The sequence below is a fragment of the Chelon labrosus genome, assembly GCF_963514085.1.
Source record: "Chelon labrosus genome assembly, chromosome: 21".
NCBI classification, from domain to species: Eukaryota; Metazoa; Chordata; class Actinopteri; order Mugiliformes; family Mugilidae; genus Chelon; species Chelon labrosus.
This window is the reverse complement of record NC_140354.1, coordinates 16,767,864-16,780,954: the sequence shown is the minus strand read 5'-3', so window position 1 is coordinate 16,780,954 and position 13,091 is coordinate 16,767,864. Positions and strand designations below refer to the sequence as shown.

Sequence of the window (13,091 nt, the reverse complement as noted above, 5' to 3'; positions counted from 1 at the left end):
ACAGCTAATATATAACTTTATATTTTCAAATATAATTACAAATCTTTTTTAATTAAAAGAACAAAATTCAGATTTACCTATTCCTACTTTTTTTTATTTATTTATTTATTTTTTAAACTTACTAACGTAGCCTCACCAGTTGACGTAAAGGCTTATGGACTACAAGGTTTTCAGATTCAGCTACCATTGCTACTTCCTTTTCTGTTACCACTTAAATATATAAATCACATATCGATGGCCTTGACTAAGAAGACCATCCTCCTGAAACTGGACAACAGTCTCTCTATACCTATACTGAGCAGCCACAACATTAAAACAACTGACAGTAGAAGTAAATAACATTGACCTTCTTGTGACAAGTCAATATTCTGCTGGAAAACCATTTAATCGTATGGATGTTATTTAGACATGTAGCACCCACCTAGACCAGAACAGGCACCCCGACCCCATAGCAATGACACAGTCACACACACAAAAACGCTTTAGGAACAACTCAATTAAACATGAAGAACAGCACAAGGTGTTGACCTGGCCTCCAAATTCTCTAGACCCCAAACTGATCAAGTATCTGTGGGACGATCTACAGAGGCCCCTCCCCTCAACCCATAGGACCCAGAGGCCCCCACTAACACCATTCTGTTGCCAGGATGTTGCCTGATCGGTGTATCTCTTTGAGACATTGGGCTAAAATGGACGAATACATACACCCATATTAACCTTTCATACAAATATCCAATAGGAGTACTGTCCATTATCCTCTGATAGTGTGTCACAAGCTCAGTTGTTTTTCAGTGGTTGATCTTGAGCTGATCATCATTCATTTTTCATTAAAATGAATGTCTTAGTGGTGGAAACTGACGTCCTGACAATGCTTGTATCACACAACGCCCTCAAACTCTTATTATGACAGTACCAATACTGGCTTCGCTTGACAACATGGAAAGACCTTAGAGAATGCAACATGCATATAAAACTATATTCTTTATATTCAGGTTGCTGCAGCAGATCCTACTGAACAGCTGTTCAAGCATCAGTTGACACGGCAACAGCTGTTTGTCTCTGCAGCCCTGCAGTCGAGGGAGCTGTTGCACCGGTGCAAAGGTTGCGGTGAAGCAGAAGTCTGCACCTCTGCCGTTTTTCTCGGCAGCCTGCAGCCCGACCTGCGACCACATCCTCTCCTCTGACGACGCTCTCAACGCCTCCGCAGGCTTTTCGCGCCCCAGTTTGCTTCTCACCGGCAGCAGCCCTCGACCTTCTTCTGTGCAGAGAGAGAGAGTATTGATTTCCTGTTGTTGAACTGTGGAGTCGGCTCGCATTTTGAACACTTACTTAAACCTGCAGTGAGGCAATGTAGCTATGTACATAAAGAAATATGGTCATGCTGGAGTGGAGAAATTAGATTTGGGAGAAATCCACAGGCATGGGTTTGTCTTTAGAGAGGTCCTTTCTCATAAAAACTCAAACGTCCCAGTTTATGGAGCTAGCTTCATGGAAACATGTGCCAGAAATAAAAAAGGTTGAGCTCACAGAAAACCAACAGATAAGCGGGTAAAAATACCTCCCTGCTGAGTGTGCAATGCAATGAAGGCTGACATATACCGATCAGGCATAACATTATGACCACCTTCCTAATATTGTGTAGGTCTCTCTTGTGCCTCCAAAACAGTGGTGACTCATCAGAGAATGGACATGGGCCTTCTGAGGGTGTCCTGTAGTGTCTGGCAACACGTTGTTAGTGGGGGCCTTTGGGTCCTATGGGTTGAGTTTAGGGGCCTCTGTGGATCATCCCACAGATACTTGATCAGTTTGGGATCTAGAGGATTTGGAGGCCAGGTCAACACCTCGCTAATTTACTTCTCCTGTCAGTGCTTTTAATGTGAGAAGGTTTGGATATGTTGCGTCTTCTGTCACTTCAGACGTAAAAGAACTAATCAGAGTCATTCGTCTCTTCTAAAACAATTTTATTGTTTGTTCAGCATTAAGCACAAACAGGCAGCACAGTTAAGCATTAACAAGAGTATTCATGCTGTTCACAAGCTTTTCAGTGAAGCACGTTTGAATCTGAAAGCAAAACGCTGTTATTAATAGATAAACCACCAGGATGAGCGCAGGTGCAGGTGCTGGGCTCAGGTCTCAGTCGTTCCGTTTTCCAAGAGAACCCTGCAGCAGAGAGAAGAAAAGAAAAGCAAAGAAAAGACACCATGTCAGTAATTTATTTAAAAATGATTCGTATTTTTGAACTCGTACAAACCCCTTCCAGATGTACAGATGTGTCAGTTCCTTACAGTATGTTTTTTTTTTTTTTTTGCATGTGATTTTGGCAAACTGCTCACTAACACATGTGGAAAGATTTTTCACAGCCTCCATTCAACGAGGTGAAAAATCAGATAAACGTACTTAGAGCATTAAAATTTTAAAATATTCTGCAGGAGAAAAGGCCAACGGCAACGACGGCATCCTCTTTTTGGATTAGATCTCTTTCTTTAATCACTGGATTTTGGGACATATAAAACAGGCAGTTTATGCGACTATCCAAGAAAATTAAAGGCGAGACAAACTAGAATGTAGAAGGTAATGATAGAAACATTTATCTAAAAAAGACGATGTGCTTCAGGCTACTTTTCAGCATAGCTACACCTAAAATAAATTTGATACAGAACTGTAAGTTGCAGCTTCTCGCAATGGTCAATTCTATCTCTGAGAGGGGCTTCATGTTCTGTCCGGCTCTTTTAAATCAAATCATGTAAGATCAGGGCCGTGTCTTGCGGGACGGTCAGCGGTGTGATCACGAACCTGAAGCCTCAGCGCCAAGATCACCACGGAGAGCCCGTAGACGCTGCTCTTGAAGATCAACACCACGTAGGACAGCTTGGCAGCATGCGTGACTCTCAGGTAGTTTTCTGCAGAAAATTTCGCAGCAGTTCAGAGACCGACATGACGAGGAGAAGTCGACATTTTGAGAAGTTCGGGTTCGCACAAAACTTTACCTCTTATCTGTCGAGCTCCTGGTCCTGAGAAGAAAACAAGAAGATGAAATGTTTTTTTTTTTGTGTGTGCAAATATGAGTTTAGGGTTTCATATCATTACACGAAACGTTGCTAATACCGTTAATGCCTTTGACGTGGCCAGTGTAGTTAACAGTCTTCTCCCCGTTGAAGAAGCTGACAATACAGGTGAAATTCCTGCCGGGTGTGAACCAATGTGCAAGCTTGACCTTCAGCCGGCTGGTGATGGTGTAATTGCCGCCATCAGGGCGGGCAGAGCGATCGGTCGCCACGTCGATTGCGACGTCCTCCCCGTCGACCTGCCAGGACACGCTGACATGGTCTGGGTAGAAACCAGAGGCCACACACACCAAGGTCTTCTTGTTTCTCTTTTCGTACTGGTTTTGGCATTCTTTTTCCGACGGTGGAAGAACTTTCACTGTTGGCGCTGTGGCATTGCGGTTTGATTCTGTCAATGGAAACAAATGATTAGGGTTGTTGGACGGTTTTGGGAACTATGATTTCATTGCTTTATTGTTAAGATGAGAAGATAGATACCACAGTCATGTCTGCTGACTAAATACACCAATCAGGCTTAACATTATGACCACCTTAGGTCTCCTTTGTGTCTACAAAACAGTTGTGACTCATCAGAGAATGGGCCTTCTGAGGGTGTCCTGTGGTGTCTGGCAAGGGAATGTTGTTAGTGGGGGTCCTATGGGTCCTATGGTTTGAGGGCAGAGGTCTCTATGGATTATCCTAGAGATACCAGGAGTGTCATTGCTATGGGGTGGGGGTGCCTGGTCTGGTCTAGGTGGGTGCTACATGCCTAAGTAACATCCACACCAATGAATGCCAGGTCCAAAAGTTTCCCAGCAGAACATTGTATTGTCACAAGATGGTCAATGTTATCCACTTCTCCTGTCAGTGGTTTTAATGTTGTGGTTGATCGGTGTGTGTGGCACGTAGATGTAGTAGGCAGTTAGCTCGAAACAACAGAGAATTAGGGTTAGGGTTCGGTAAACACATTTCAGTGTTTTAGGCTTAATTCTGCCAGACGTCAAGTCAGTCAGGTCTTAATCAAACTTTTAACATATTTAAGAGCTTAATCAATGAGCTTTAGAGGAGCTTGACTTTGCCAATAGGAGCTGAGGCATCATAAACATTATTGGATTTTGTCATGCCAAACAAACCAGATAACATATTGCATTGTTTGTTTCAAACTTGCGTTGAAACCTGGTTTCTTCTCAGAAATAAGGAGGCACATCCCCCGAGGTACAGATTTGCATCTACAATACTAAACTTAACAAAACAGAAGGCTGAAGTTATAAATTTACAGAGATGTGTAGAGTATATTAATGATAATTTCTTACCTAAGACAGCCAATTTCGCCCCACTACCAAGTCTTTTGCTCTTTTCAGAAAGACAAAATTACAAACTCAAAGCTTTCCTTTTTGATAAATCTTAGAGAATAGGGTAAAGAGAAGCCAAACAGTGACTAAACTAACATGCAAATATATCTAAATATGTTACATTGGATTAAATTACTTTTTCAAACCTTAGCACAGTCTGTGTGTTTGCTTTTCGTCGAAATCTAAACCTCTGAGTGGAAACACTTTTGCTCACAGAGCTTATACGAACCGTCGCCGGGAGCAATAGCCCGGGCACGGAGCCAACTCTTTTATTCCTCCTGCAGTTTTCTGAACGAGAGACGGCTGATTTGTTTGAAACAAAAATAACTCCTAATGCATTTGACTTTCTTTCTTTTTTAAAAAAAAAAAAAAAAAGAGAGAATACTACATCATCTGCAGATAAATAAAATCACCCGAAAGCAGAGTCCAAGCATCGGACGTTGACTCTCTCATGTTAACAAGCTGTGGATATATATATATATATATTTTATTATTTTTTTTTTCTTACCTAAGACAGTCAGTTTAGTCCCAGCTCCAAAATATGCCTCAGAGAATGAACACAGTGCTCTCAAACTCCTACAAAAACTCTTCCTACTGCTCCTCTTTGCAGTTCTTCTAACTCTTTACTTGTCACGTTTCTACACACGTGAGATTTGCGGCGCAATCCTGCTCTATCTGACAACGATTTTAAGCTGCTTTCTGCCAAATATCACCCTCAAAATTTCAACATAAAACATTTCGACATTTTTTAAGTTGATAATTTAAGTTGCATTCATCACCACTTGCACCATGTCAGTCAGTCTTAGTAGTGAAGGGCACATCAAATCTAAATAAACTGTTCATAAGTGAGTAGAATCTGCCTTTAATTGTATTTTCTACCTAAAACAGTTGATCCGGGTTTCATAGCCGGCACAATGCATGAGCTCGAAATCAAAAAGCAACGAGGTTAAGAAGAAATATTTAAGCTTTTTTTTTTTAGCTAATCATTGTCAAACCTTGTTAACATTTTATTTTATTTTTTTGTGGTGAACTGAGAACTTTGACTCACCAAGAACAGTTAGTTTCGTCCCCCTTCCAAAGTACGCCGGAGCTGTAGTCTCACACTGACTGCATCCTTTAGCAAAAAGTACCAAATCTCACACTTGGAAACTGGCTAAATATCCACGAAACCACTCTGGTTTCAGCAAAGAAAATGGGCTTGGTTTCATCTGACTTTGCTGTCCTACTAAGACGAGTGACTAAAACCCAAAAGATGCAGAGTTTGTTTTTAAATTTTGTTGTATTCTAAACAAATTTCACCACTTAATGTGGTTTCTATGCAGTGCCAGGATGAGGATAATCCTTTGCTTTTTAAAAAATAGCCCATTTTATTGCTGCAAGGTTGTCCCAGGCGACCTGCAACAATCGACTCAATGCATGCTAAATGGAGGAGGTTTTTGTACGGCGGCTCTATTGGATTGTATCACCGTGCCCCCCCTGTCCCCACAGTGAAAAAGCACTACACAAAAACCTGACTTCTCTTCGCTGCTCTCGCCTTCTCACCCCCCCACCCCCACCCAGCTCCTCCGTATCTCGGCCTCCATCTTCCTCTGCGCCTGAGAGTGGCAGCTGTGCAGGGCTGACTCTGGCTGAGGCTGAGGCTAAGGCACTATTTCTGTGACAGCTAAGAAAAGATTCAGAAAGGAAAAAGAAGACTGCGAGTTTCTACGTGCAGTAGGTGCCCCGGAGGAAGTGACGTTTTTCGGGGGGTCACACCTCTTCGTCACGCCCAGTTGCACTGTTGTCAGCAATTGCGTCCCACGCCAGAGTAAGGGTTTGGGAGAGACGGCCGAATGTTCGATTAATATTTAGTTTAACACCCAGATTGCTCACGCTAGTGCAGCCTAAGCATAGAAATCTTCTGCAGCTAACCACCAACACACCCGTGGGAGCATCACCACCTGGATGGGAAATTGCACCAGGCAGGGCTTCATGGATCTCATAAGGGTGGTCCGTTCAGCAGAGAGGACCATCAGAACTCCCCTCCCCCCAACCTGCAGGACATTTACACAAAACTTTGGAGGTTGAGGGCCAAGAAGATCCTGGAACAGCCCAGTAGCCCCGGACACTCTCCGTTTGCGCTGTCTGAGGACAAAGACTGAGAAGCCGAAGAAGAGTTTCTATCCCCATGCCATCCGTCTGCTCAACTCTGAGCCTTAATCGGTCTTAAATACCACCGCATTACTGCACTTTAATCACATAGCTACTTTAAAATATTGTAAATGTATATATTTATGAGCTACCCCCCTTTAAGTTTACATTTCAAGTCTATAGTCTATATTTTATTTTATTTTTCTCAGTTTTACATTTATACATGTATAATGCTCTGTGCAATTATTACTGTTTTTACTGTATTACATTTTTTACTACTCACTGCAGGTATGAAAAACACATTTCACTGTGCATTGTAGTATGTATAACCATGCATGTGGCAAATAAAACTAATAAATTCTTACCTTATCACAGCAACTGGTGGACAACATGCACACACGCAAACGCACTTTGGTTTTGTTCCAATCTGGCTTTAAATTATCCCAAACTCTATGTTTTCCCCGCAAAATAAAATTCACAACCACTCAACTGGACGTGAAATACTAACAACACAGCAGATCGACGTTTCCAGGCCTGTACTGGTTTTGATTGCTGCCTTAAATTCCTCCGTAGGGCAGTGATTGTCAACCCAAAGATTATACATGATTGGCATTACTAGCATAGAAATGTCTAACCAAGTTGGTTTGATAAAATTTGTCCGTGTAATCACATCTTTGGTTATCTTGTTTTAATTATTATTATTATTTTATTACTGATCAGAATAAATAATGTATGTCTTTGAATCTTGAATTTTAAGATGAAAAGATGAACCAGACATTGCTCAGCAGACAATTTAGCTAATCCATCCAGTTTGCTAGATTTGCTCCAGTCTCAGGAAACTCTGAGAACATTAAAGCGTTTCAACTCTTAATCAGTCGTCCATTCAGTTACACCCATCTGCTCGTATTTACACGTAAACGCTATTTGATATGTAATATTTCCACTTTTTTGATTTTGTCAAAAAAAAATGTAATGCCAAATTCAGCCAGCAGAGGTCAGGGTATGATCAACTCTTAAACTTTCCTTCTAAGTCCAGAGGAGACTCTTTCTGCTGATACAGTAGACTCAATTAAAGAATAAATAAGAAAAGCATGAGAATTAAAATGAATGAGACATGGATGTGCAGCAGTCAGACTGTGTGTGACAGACAGTCATTTCTCTCTCTGTTCTAGCACCTGGGTGGTTATCTCACTGATCAGCTCTGCGGTGCTGCTGGAATTTCAGTGAAGAAATGAGACAGAAGCTTTTTTTGAATAGGAACATGATCAGTGTGTTTCTCATCAAGTTTATTATAAGCTATATTGTTCAGTCATTAAAACAGGATAAGCTTAGATAATATAATTTACTGAAAACTACACGTGATCATGCTTAAAAAAAGAGAACATTTAATACATAGTACAGTTTGTTTTCAGGCAGGCCTAAAATTTAAAAACATTGGGAGGTTATAAGACTTTTTTTATGGTACTCCCCCAAAAAAAATCATTGCTGCGGAACCAAAATAAAACCTACATATAAACCCATCAGCCACAACATTATGACCACTGACAGAAGATGTTACTTAGACATGCACCACCCACCTAGACCAGACCAGGCAACCTCACCCCATAGCGGTGACACCCAGCAGGATGCAGCCTGACACAGCACAAGGTTTTGACCTGGCCTCCAAATTCCCTAGATCCCAAACCGATCAAGTATCTGTGGGATGATCCACAGAGGCCCCTCCCCTCAACACATAGGACCCAAAGCCCCCCCCCCCCATTCTGACACCACAGGACACCCTCAGAAGGCCTATGTTCATTCTCTGATGAGTCACAACTGTTTTGGAGGCACGAGGGAGACCTAGTGATGGCCCTCTGACGCCCGAGGCTCCGACACATGCGCCGTAGCTCATGAAGCAATTGTATCGAACCACTGTGCCGAGGCGTGGTTCGGTCACGTGACTAGTGACGTTTGAAGCACTTGAGTGACGTTCGAAGCAGTTCAAGTGCTTCGAACGCTTCAGCGGCAAACGAATCACCTGAGGGGTTCGGTTTGTCATGTGAATCACCTGGTGGGATCGAGTGTGTTCAGGGATATCTCGGATATCCTATCCTTATTTAATGATGCTCATTTGAATGTTTCTTTGCATAATAGGTTGGTTTGTTGCTGTAGTTGGAGTTAGTTGCGTATTTTGTGGAGATAGATTGTAAGATTCAGATTGAAATAGATAAAATAGTTACACAGTTAGACAACACTAGATTTATAGATAGACATAGTTACATAGATAGTTCAAAATATCATTATAGATAAGATAGAGAGCGAGAGATACAGATAAGATATAGACATATAGTCAGAAGTGCGTGTATAGTTTTGGTTCGGACAAATCACGTGTTTTGTGACGTATGAACTATTTCACTGCTTCATTCAGAAACCCTGTCACTTGTTTGGTTGTCTTGGCTCTTCGGGAGAGATGAGATGAGTCTTCGAAGCAAATAATGACTGAGTCAAGAGAGATTTGGTTTGACACTGTTGCATTCAGTACAAATATTCTCTAACACTACTAAACCATGATACCAAGAGCAAAAGAAAATAGTTGATGTAAGCGCTGAAACATAATCATTAGTGTAAGTTAGCAAAGGTTCATAGAGTGTAGCAGTGACGTAATCAAAATGGTCCACCGACAACGGCGCATCACTGATGAGGTTCGTGGTACACTGTGAAATCACCGGTCTTTCGTTAGCGAAATAAGGGTTCGATTCCCATTTGTTCTTTATTATTTATTTTATTGTTATATGTATATAATTTTCTTATAATCAACTTTAAACCACATATCCATGTAATGTAGTCGAATAGGAATGTGCATGGCAAATCAAGTCCCATACAAGCATGAACCAGTATGACACGTCTCCATTGCACTACATTTTATTGTCCACTAGATGTCCAAGGCACTTTAAATTTCGTTGTACTTGTGCAATGACAAATAAAGATATTCTATTCTAATAGAGCACTGTGTCATTGAAGCTTCGAGTAATGAACCTTTTTTTGAATCACGTGTCGAGGCTTCAACAAAGCCTCGATTGCCCATCACTAGGGAGACCTACACAATATTAGGAAGGCGGTCATAATGTTAAGCCTGATCAATGTACATCACTGAGTTAACATGAAGGCTATATTAAGTGCTGCAAATATATCCAAAATTCTGAACATAACATAATACTTTCGTGCAAAACATATTTTAAGCGGCAGTGCTTTACTTAATGGGAAATTACTGATTTTTACAACCTGGACCTTATTTCTGGCATAAAATACGATCGTTTACTCACCCATATAACTTTGGTGTTATTTGGTGTCGTTCGTCAGATATTTAGATCTGCGTAGCTATATCCATATAATGGGAGTGACTGGGGCACCGCAAAGCAGCCTCTAACTAACGCATTGTCTGTCGCGAAACTCGTTCATTTCACCAATATTTTGTTATGATACGCTAGTGTTATTCCCCGTTGAGTCCGGAGTTACCTGTTATCTATTCGGGAACGTGCAGCGGTTTGTTGTTCTTTGACCAGCTGTTCCTCTCTCTGCCTCCGCATCCTCCTTTCAACGAGCTCCTAATCTGTATACTCTGGCTCAAAACGGTAAGGACGTCCATCATAAACAAAGTCGTCGTCCACAACCTCAGAATTGGAAAAATATTCAGCCATGTTGCAAAAAACAAGCAGTAGCAAATTACAGGTAAACAAGCCGCGGGGGTGCGCGCGGCGCTCAGAGATGACATCATCCAGGTCAGATCGGTTAGTAGGTCAATCTACAGACCCCGGATGATGATAACAGGTAACTCCGGATATTTACTTGTATTTCTATTTCGTGTAGATTTGTACAGGAAATACCATGGGAAAATCTTTTAAAATTAAAAGATTTTCTCAAGGTTATGTGTCAGACTCTTTATGTTTGTTTGCTGACTGCCTAAATAGCTATTTAAATAAAACAAATCTCTCACCCCACATATACATCCACAATACAAGTTACGTGACCATGGTGAAATATGCAGATAACCATAAAATCTCACTGATTGACCTTAAGCCCACTGATAACCCACTGATTACAGAAGATGAATGAATGAATGAATAACCTTAAATTGGAAAGAGATGTGTACATATTGTTGTTATCTATAACATTTGGTATAAAAAACTATTATCACAACTATTATCCAGAATAATAACATACTATATTATATATTGGGGCCAGTGTCTGTGTCAGTGTCCCCATTAAATTAGAAAATATTAACATAATTCATATATTTAAAGACATTAAACACTGAAGATAATAGAAGGGTTAAACAACTTTATTTTATTTTCTCTCACCGTCTCTTAGATGGTTTTGACATTGCCATCGGCCCTCTAGCATCCTACTGTCGCCCTGTCAGAAGAAATCTCGGCGTGACTGTTGACTCCACCTTTTGGACTTCTAAGTAATGTAAAGTCCTACCCAGAGCTTTGCGATCAACGGACCAGCTGCTACTGGACCACCCCAGATCCAGGCTCAGAAACAGGGGCGATAGAGCTTTTTCGGTGGTGGCCCGAAAACCAGCCAGCCCTTTTATATGAAATCTGCCCAGAGTTTGGAGCATTTTAAATCATTGTTGAAAACCCACTTCTTCTGGCTGCCCTTCAGTCTGAGTTGAGCAGGATATCTTGGATTTTATTTTGCTAACACAGTTTTTTAATTGACAGTTGTACTTGTATTTTATTTGGTGTTTCATTATTTATTTTAACTTGTCTTGATTTCTTTATATTGTTCAGCTGTACAGCTCTGCGGCAAAACCAAGCAATTTCCCCTGTGGATCAGTTAAGACTACCTAGGTCTAATTTTAGAATTATTTCACAAACTGCCTTGCAAGCTGTCCAAGTATTACCATTAAATCTTTTAAGCTTTACAGTTACTGAAGCAATACAATAAATTAAAAGAAGAGAACATTTCTGAAATTAAGTTGCAGAGACAACCTACTAACGAAGTACAGCATGAAACGAAAATGTGTGTGCAACGAACATTGTTCAGCACACCAAAACTGAAGGAAAAGTGACAATGTATTAGTGACAGAGCACTGACGACCCTGTCTGGGGGTTGTTGCTGAGCCACAGAGTGAATGCGCACCATCGTGGTAGCTGCGAAGCGCAGTAATAAACAGCTGAATCTCCAGCCTCGACATGGTGTACGTGCAGAGAGGATGTGCGCACTGCAGGCCGCGACATGGTGTACTGCGAGCTGTTGAACGGGCGTTCTGTGGTCCATATGCCCTTATTAGCAGAATACGCTACCAGTTGCATTTGCCCTCCGCTTCCATGTCTGTACCAATACATGTACAAATGCTCTTCGTTGTCTTGCTCGCATTGCAGCGTAACAGACTTGTCTCCTTCTTGGCTGAGTGCAAACGGAGGCTGATGTACATTCACGCCGCTGCAAAAACCTGAACAATAAAGAAGTCAGAAATTATGTTTTATATAAAGATCAAACCATCAGTCATGTTAAAAAAAAAAAAGAGATGTTCTTACTGGCAAAGTGAAGGAGTCCTAGAGCGAAGAGCATCATGTTCATATTGGGACATGCAAAATAAGACCACACTCTCTGTCTTGCACCTTTATTGAGTGGTCTCTGAATGCTCCACCCACTAGTTGTTGATTAACACATGTTTAACCGTTTAAGCTTGTCAATGCAAATTAGACAGATAAATGGAATTAGAGCAGGGTAAGTTGGTCATCTACACACATTAGAATACATTTTCTAGTTAGCATAAAAAAGACTCATCTGCTGGAATGCTGTGTTGTTTCAGAACCAAACACTCTGGTCTCATCCGTCCACAAAACATTGTCACAATTGTCTTCTGGCTTGTCCACAGAAATATTCTCTTTGGTGAGTAGTGGCCACTCTGCCATGCACACTATGGTTGTTCGGAGTTCTCCTGATGGCAAATTCATGAAAACTAGCATTAGCCAGTGTGAGAGAGGCCTTTAGTTGCTTAGAAGTCACCCTGGGAGACCTATCGGACTACTATGGAGTGATCTTGTTGCTGGACCACTCCTGTGGACGTTAACAGTCGTCTTTAATCTCCTCTATTTGTCCACAATCAGTCTTTACTGTGGATTTGTGGATCCCGAACTCTTTAGAGATGGTTTTGTAACCTTTTCCAGCAAGATGATCGAGAGCAAGTCTTTTCCTGAGCTACTCAGAAAGTTCCTCTGTCTGTACCATCATACCCTTCCACAAACATGTGTTGTGAAGATCAGACTGAGACAAATCTCTAATTTATTTATTTTTTTTAAAACAAAACGTGTCACTGAATGACACCGTAGTCTCCTTATATTGATTGGAAACTTCTGAATTTGGCTAATTTGGCCTAACTTGTTATCTTAATATTGGCTAATTTTTCTGAATAATATTTCATTTCTTTGATCGGGTTCCCTGTGTCTACTTTCAGGACTCTGCTGATGTTTCAAGTCATTTTTTTTTATTTTTTTATGCAGAAATGTAGAAAACACTACTTCTAAGCGGTACCATGTGTGCCAGTTAGCTGTAGTCTGTGCGATGTGTTCAA

The 13,091-nt window shown here is 41.1% G+C and overlaps 1 gene segment (V, D, J or C); it reads right to left on the bottom strand.

Annotated features, from left to right (window-relative positions):
• Nucleotides 1-1,730: 1,730 nt before the first annotated feature.
• Nucleotides 1,731-5,316, bottom strand: LOC311506179 (T-cell receptor beta chain C region-like). The segment is given in 6 exons: nucleotides 5,276-5,316; nucleotides 4,905-5,017; nucleotides 3,106-3,453; nucleotides 2,988-3,011; nucleotides 2,794-2,900; nucleotides 1,731-2,160 (listed from the first exon to the last, which is right to left on the bottom strand).
• Nucleotides 5,317-13,091: the final 7,775 nt, after the last annotated feature.